This window comes from Sturnira hondurensis, unplaced genomic scaffold (assembly GCF_014824575.4).
Source record: "Sturnira hondurensis isolate 20B ecotype Veracruz unplaced genomic scaffold, ASM1482457v3 Scaffold0004136, whole genome shotgun sequence".
Lineage (NCBI taxonomy): Eukaryota > Metazoa > Chordata > Mammalia > Chiroptera > Phyllostomidae > Sturnira > Sturnira hondurensis.
In genome coordinates this window covers 25,689,262-25,695,998 of record NW_028076767.1, presented here as the reverse complement: position 1 = coordinate 25,695,998, position 6,737 = coordinate 25,689,262, and the positions used below count along the sequence as shown (strand labels likewise).

The 6,737-nt window shown below is 49.2% G+C and overlaps 1 pseudogene; it reads left to right on the top strand.

Moving 5' to 3' along the window:
• Positions 1 to 1,133: 1,133 nt before the first annotated feature.
• Positions 1,134 to 1,291, top strand: LOC118986000 (uncharacterized; annotated as a pseudogene).
• Positions 1,292 to 6,737: the final 5,446 nt, after the last annotated feature.

The following is a 6,737-nucleotide window of genomic DNA, read 5'->3' as shown; positions in this document are numbered from 1 at the left end:
GAGTGTGTGTAGGTGTATACCCTAAAGGGCTTTGATATTTTAAGGAAGGCATTAGGCCTGAATAGCATTAAATAAACATTTCGTTTCCTCTTCACAAGTCTCTGGCATTGAGAGATGTTTTTCCAATTGGCGCAGACAGAAGAGCCCAGTAGGTATTAGTATACCGTCCTTGGGAGGGACCCCTGTTGTTCTGTAGCAGTTTTTGGCATCCCTGGGTGGGCCAAATATTGCCCCCAACCTTGGACCCCTGTTCGGTAACGGGGGGGGGGGACACAGTAGCATGTCCCAGATTGTTACTCTAATTCAGCATGCACCGGCAGTTCACTCACTCTCAAGGTCAGGAGTAGCTGGAGAAAGAAAAGGGGAGCCCCAGCTTCCAGTACCAGACTCTGCTGAATCATGGTTCCCGGGGATTTGTATGAATTATCCACAGTTAAGGGAACTCTGTGCCCACACTGTTTGCAAGACGCATGCATGGGGAGTGATAATAACAATAGCCACCGTTTACTGGGAGTTTATTTATGCAAAGCTAAAAGCTTTACATAAATTATCTCATCTAATCCTCACAACAATTCAGTAAGGTAGGCCTTATTATTTCCTTCAATTTGAAAATGATGAAATCTGAGACGCAGTGAGCTTCATTAGCCTGTTACAGGCCATCCGACCTATAAATGGCCACATCGGGATTCAAACCCAGGCTCACCCTCCTCTGACGCTGGTCCTCCCTTCAACCAGGACCCCTCAAGCCGGACCTTGTGACACAGGCCTCAGGATCACCCGGGCAGCATTGGGGAAACGCAGACCTCCCCCGACCCCAGGCTCCACCAAAGATCTACTGACTCCGAATCTATGAAAGCGGAGCCCAGAATCTGTACTTCGTACCAAGCATTAGAGGAATCCTCAAACGACTCCTCTGCTCACAGAAGCCTTCTTATGCGAAATATGTACCTCCTGACTGCTCAAGCTGCCTGTCGTCGGTCTCCATCCACACCGGGAACCTGGACTGCTTGCTGGGAACAGAGCAGGGAGAGTAGAGGAGTGAGGATTTCCAGGGGCGGGCTTGGCAGTCTGCACAGGGAGCAAGTCCTCCAGGCAACTCTAGGCTTCAGGGAAGGTTGAAAGGCACCGTTCTCAGCTTTGTGCAGTGGCAGTATCATAGCCAATGAGGTTTATCCGAGGTGCGATTATTGCTGATTGAAAGGCACCGTTCTGTGATTCCCAGCTGGAAGTGTCCTTAGCACCACCTTGGGCTCCAATGTCGGTTCTAGCTCTTAATCATTCCTCATCTGGAAAATGGGTATAAATACGCCTGCCTGGTGGGGTCACCTTGGAGATCAGTGCTGTACCAATTAGGGTTAGATGTGCCTGCTTAGACCAAAAACAAAAGTAGCAATGGCTTAGACGAAAGGGTTTCTTTTTGTCTCAGACTGAAGTATGGAACGAGGTAAGGAGAGTTGGCGTGAGGTCCCTGGTCAACGGTGCTAAGTCTCTGGCTCTCTGCCTGTCTGAGGCTGGGGCTGTTTTGTCTCTAAGGCTGTCATAGGGAAGGGAGGCGGGAGGCACCTCCCAGGTCCTCATTCGTACTGCACAGCCAGAGCTCAGTCACAGAGCCATACCTAGCTGCAAGGAAGGCTGAGAACAGCAATCTTTCAGTTCAGCCTCAGGGCTTAGCCACGCCAAATAAATGAGGCGTCTGTTATTCAACAAGAAAGGAGAATAAGTATTAAAGCCACAAAAATATACTTCTGCAGCATTCGTTACTGCAGGGAGCTGAGGCCCCCAGCTCTTGTGCTTTGAAGTCCATTGGCCACGCCTCCCATGGGCTGCACCCCACCGGTAATTGAGTGTGTTGGGGTACAAAATCAGACCCAGTCCTGAGAGACAAGGGACTCCTTTGTTGGCTAACTTTGTCTCAAGGACTCCCCGACAGAGCCAAACCTTTGTTGGACTGAATCTTCCTTGAACTGCAGGGCCACCTGGGACACATGCACCCAACCTCTCCCTCCCTCTTCACTGGGGGTCTGATGGCCCTCTGGCTGCCTCCCTATTTCCTTTCCCACTGGTATTTCCCTCCACAAAATCCTTGCACGTTTTACCCCATCTGGGTGTCTGCTTCTCAAATGACCTAGACTAACAAAACTGGCTGGGCAATTCAGTCCCTAGCACAGATTTAATAATCTATGCCACACTTTCCTATCTCAGGGATGGGCATGCAGTGAGCACTCAATAAACAGTAGCTGTGTGGTGATAAGGGTGGTGGAGGAGGAGGAGGAGGGAGGGCAGAGCCCAAAGATGGAGGGGACACGGGGTCCGAGGCAGGTCACTCTGTTTGACTCCCCTTCACCAGAATATTTCCATTCCAGTAAAACCTGGTCAAAATCAGCATCAAAGTAGGTATGAAAGGGGGAAAATAGGCTGGCCATCATCCCAGGGAAATTGAACTGTTAGTACTTCGCTTTAGCCATTTCATGTCATTTTTCAACAAAAAGGGGAAAAAAGAAGGAAATAGGGCAGACCTGAGACAAAATTGCACAAAATAAACCCACTGTCCTGAACAACTCTGGTTCTCCTACTGTGAAAACCAGCCCCCGGAAATCACTTCTCGTGACGACCTAAGGACATGATGCCCGTGAGGAGGTTTGAAGTACAGACACTAGAGCCCATGCAGATCTCTAGGAAACAAGAAAACAGATTCCAGGGAGAAAGCGGCACAAGGGGAGGTACTGTGACAGTGAGGGTGGATATCATGAAGGTAATCCGTAAGTTCCACGGAACTTCCACGTCACATACTTGTTCATGATAGGAGCTTAATGAATAAGGTCACCCAGATGACCGAATGGCTCTCTCAAGGTTGTACTTCACCATCCTTCCATCCATCCAAGCACTCATTCAGTCAAGAAAGATTTGTAGAAAGCCTACTGTGCGCCAGGCCCTGTGCTGGGCACTGAGGGCACCACGCACGACGAACAAGACAGTTGAGGCTCCTGTCCTCACCATCCTTCTGCAGAGAAATCTCCACTGTACACATTTTATGTAGGCCCCTCTATCTCCATTTGTCCACAGACACGGCCTGTGTCTATCAGATTTAAAGCCCCAACACTGCTTCTGAAATGTTTCTTGGTCTCTAAACCCGAGTTGATCCACCCAAGCAATCTTATCCTTGATGTAACTTGCATTTCCGTTGGCCTCTATCCATTACCTACTGCAGCATCACAGATCACCCCCAAAACTCAGCAGCTTTAGATGACAAACATTTCTTACCTCACAGAGCTAAGGAGGGGCTTGGCTGGACAGTCCCGCTCCGGGTCTCTCACAGGTTTCCCTGAGGTGTCCGTAGGGGCTGCAGTTACCTGAAGCCTTGCCTGGGCCGGAGGACCATCTCCTGAGCCGGCCAGAGCGCAGACTCGCAGGCTGACGCTGGCTGCTGCCAGGGGGCCTCAGATCTTTGCTGCGGGTCTCTCCATCATGGCTCCTCATGACACGAGAGCTTGCTTTCCCCAGAGCAAATGACCTGACAGAGAGAGACAGGTAGATGGAGAGAGCAGCTGCAACGTCCTTTCCAACCTAACCTCAGAAGGGGCCACTGGGACCACGTCCTGAAACAGTGTGGGAGGGTCTCCGCAGGGTGCATGGGGACCATCTTGGAGACTGGCTACCAAACCTCCAAGGAGAGTTTTCTTTCCCCAAACTCCACCCAAACCCCAATGGGGCAAGGGAGTAGGCAAACTCCTCTGTTTGAAAATACCATAGCCCCTCCTTATCCCCGGTTTTACTTTCCGCCATTTCAGTGAACTGGGGTCCGACAATATTGCATGGAAAATTCCAGAAATAAGCAACTCATAAGTTTTATCTTGTCTGCCATTCTGAGTAACATGAGGAAATCATGTCGTGCCTGGGACATGAATCATCCCTCCATCCCACGTAACCACATCGTACATGCAGCACAATGAGATGTTTTGAGAGAGATTGTTGTAACTGTTCTTCTTTGTTATTGCTGTTACTCTCTTGTCCTGCCTAATTTATTGCTTAAACATTATCACAGGTATGTATGTATAGGAAAGAACATACTGTGTGTGTGTGTGTATATATAACATATATATACATGGTTTGGTAACTGTCTGCAGTTTCGGGCACCCACTGAGGGTCTTGGAACGACCCTCACACAGACAGGAGGGAGCTACCGTTCGGAGGCCCACGGCGGAGCACTCACTGTCCTAGAGACCCAGTGTCGAGCCCCACAGAGCTGCTCCGCCCGACTGCACTTCAGCATCGTGCCCTAGGCCTGCCCAGAAGGACAGCAACAAGCAGCTCCAGTTAAGTCACTGGTCCTTGTCTCACTGCTCGGTGTTTTCTCTCTGAAGCCTGCAAGAAAAACCTCTCTCTGGTCTCGGGATCAAGAAAAGTGGTGTTTCTCCTAAATAACTACTTTGTTTTTCTCATGTAAAACCTGGAATTTTATGACCACCCATCATGTTTCCTTCTTTACTACGGCTGTTTATTCCTTTTTTTTTTTAGTATTGATTTTTAGAGTGGAAGGGAAACATCAATGTGTTGTTCTACTTATGTATGCATTCATTGGTTGTTTCTTGCACGTGCCCCGACCAGGGATCGAACCCACAAGCTTGGGGTATTGGGAAAACATTTTAACCCACCGGGGCACCCAGCCAGGCCTACCAAGGCCATTTGGGAGCTCAGAGCCAGCCACTGCTGGCATCCCTCTCCTTGAGCTGATGTCATCCTGGAGTTCTTTCTTTCTCTTGTTCCCTATTTTTTCAAGTCCCTCAACTTTTAATTTTATCCGTTTGTGTATCTTGTGCTTTCATAATTCCTCTCGAAGTGTTTATGTATTGGTGTATAAACACAAAATAAAATTTAAGTTTTTGTCCAAAGACTGATGACTTGCACACATGTGCCATCTAGTGGTGAGAGTGGTACCTTCCAGAACAGAATCCCGTGATTTTTCGGATTTGTTTTCTCAGAGAAGTGGAGAGTGGAAAGGATAGAAGAGGGAGACGACCAGGACTCTCTCTCTGCGCTTTGTCAGGGAATTGAGACTGCGGAGGGCTAAAGAGACTCAGGCAAGGCGTAGGAGCAGGTGAATTGATCACTAGAATCCAACATGATTTATTGGAATCTGAAGCAGCAGCCAAAAAAATCATAAAGAACTTGCAAATGAGGAAGACACCGGCAGTGGAAGAGTTAAGTGAAAGGTGTTAGAAAAACCAAACAATAAAAATAGACCAGATTCAAACAAATGATCACTTGAAAGGTACTTAATGCGTTTTGATTGCAGATGGGACCAGCGGGTTTTTTTAAGCATTTACATGATCTTAGGAAGAAGCTTCCAGTCTCATGTTTTTGTTTTACTCCTGAGAAAACCTGGGCCCAAAGGCACTGAGCTCCTTGTCCAAGGTCACACAGCCTGTTAGTCAGAGGTTCAGTGTGACTCTGAGACCGGTCCTCTTTCCCAGAACCACACTGCCTCTAATCATAGGGAGCAGATGCTCATTTTGGGCTTACATTTTGCACATAGGGTTTCAAAATAAAAATGTGATTATCACATAAAAGTGCTGGATCCGGCATGTTTCCAAGGAGTTATCACTCACTGGTTTTGCAGCTGTCCCCCTGGCACACCCCCAGAGGGTTGGGATGAGGAGGTGGTTATGAAGCACAGGTTTCATTTATCTCCACTGGATGGCATAAGCCATTAGTCCACAATGAAAAGGAGGGATTCTAGAAGCCAACCCCTGGAGCGGAGGAAGCCCTAGCCTGGGGAACAGAAGGTGGGGTCATTCATCCACTGTGTTGACCCAGCACCTGCTCTGGGCCAGGCTCCAGGCAGGATGCTGAGCCAGCAAGGCCTGCAATGCACTAGTCATATCCAGGGGCTGTCTACCTGCCACCTGTCTGTGCCCTGGGGTGTTTGGGGGCACGGCTCGAGCTACAGCTTGGACCTACTGGACTTGAACACCTAGCCCGGGGGTCTGTGGTCTCCCAGGGAGCTGTCTTGGAAACAGCCTGTAGTCAGGGGTGGGGTGGCTGGACCTACTGTCTAAGCAGAACTTGAGACACAGAACAGCACAGATAACACTAGACCTGTTCAATCACCTCACCGAGCTCTTGGACAGCACTAGCCAAGAGTGCCCTTTCTGGGATTTTCTGCTTCTCTGAGCCTTACTGGTTCTTCCAGGCCCTTCAAACACTGATATAAGCAGAGAGTGCTCTGAGTCACCGGTTCCTGGAAGGGGCAGAGCCCCAGCACAATGGCTGAGCCAGCTCTGATGTTCCGAAGTACAAATGACCTACCTGAAACAGAGGGCACCTGGAGTTGAATTCCTTAAACGTTTCAGGATTCTACACTCGTAAAAGCTGCCAGAATCGAGGCAAGGGGGGCAGAGGGAATGGTGGGGGCCTCAACTTCTGAGGTGAGAAAGACCTAGGCTCCTAACCCAAGTTCCCCATTACTAGTTGGGTGATCATTGGGCAGCAGCTTTCTCGCCGGCAGAAAGAAGCTGAGGCCTAAATGAGGATTAGGAGAGACAGGGGAGGAGACAGTGCCTGGCTCATGGTAAGAGCGACTTCTCATTCACCCTTTCTTGCCCGTATGGATGCTTACCTCTACGCCACCATGGATAGAAGCCACAGGCCACCTTCTCACTGGGTACAAGGTGGAGGTTAGAGATGGCTAGCCGTTCCACTCATTTTCTCAGTGGATATTTGTTACAAAAACACCAACT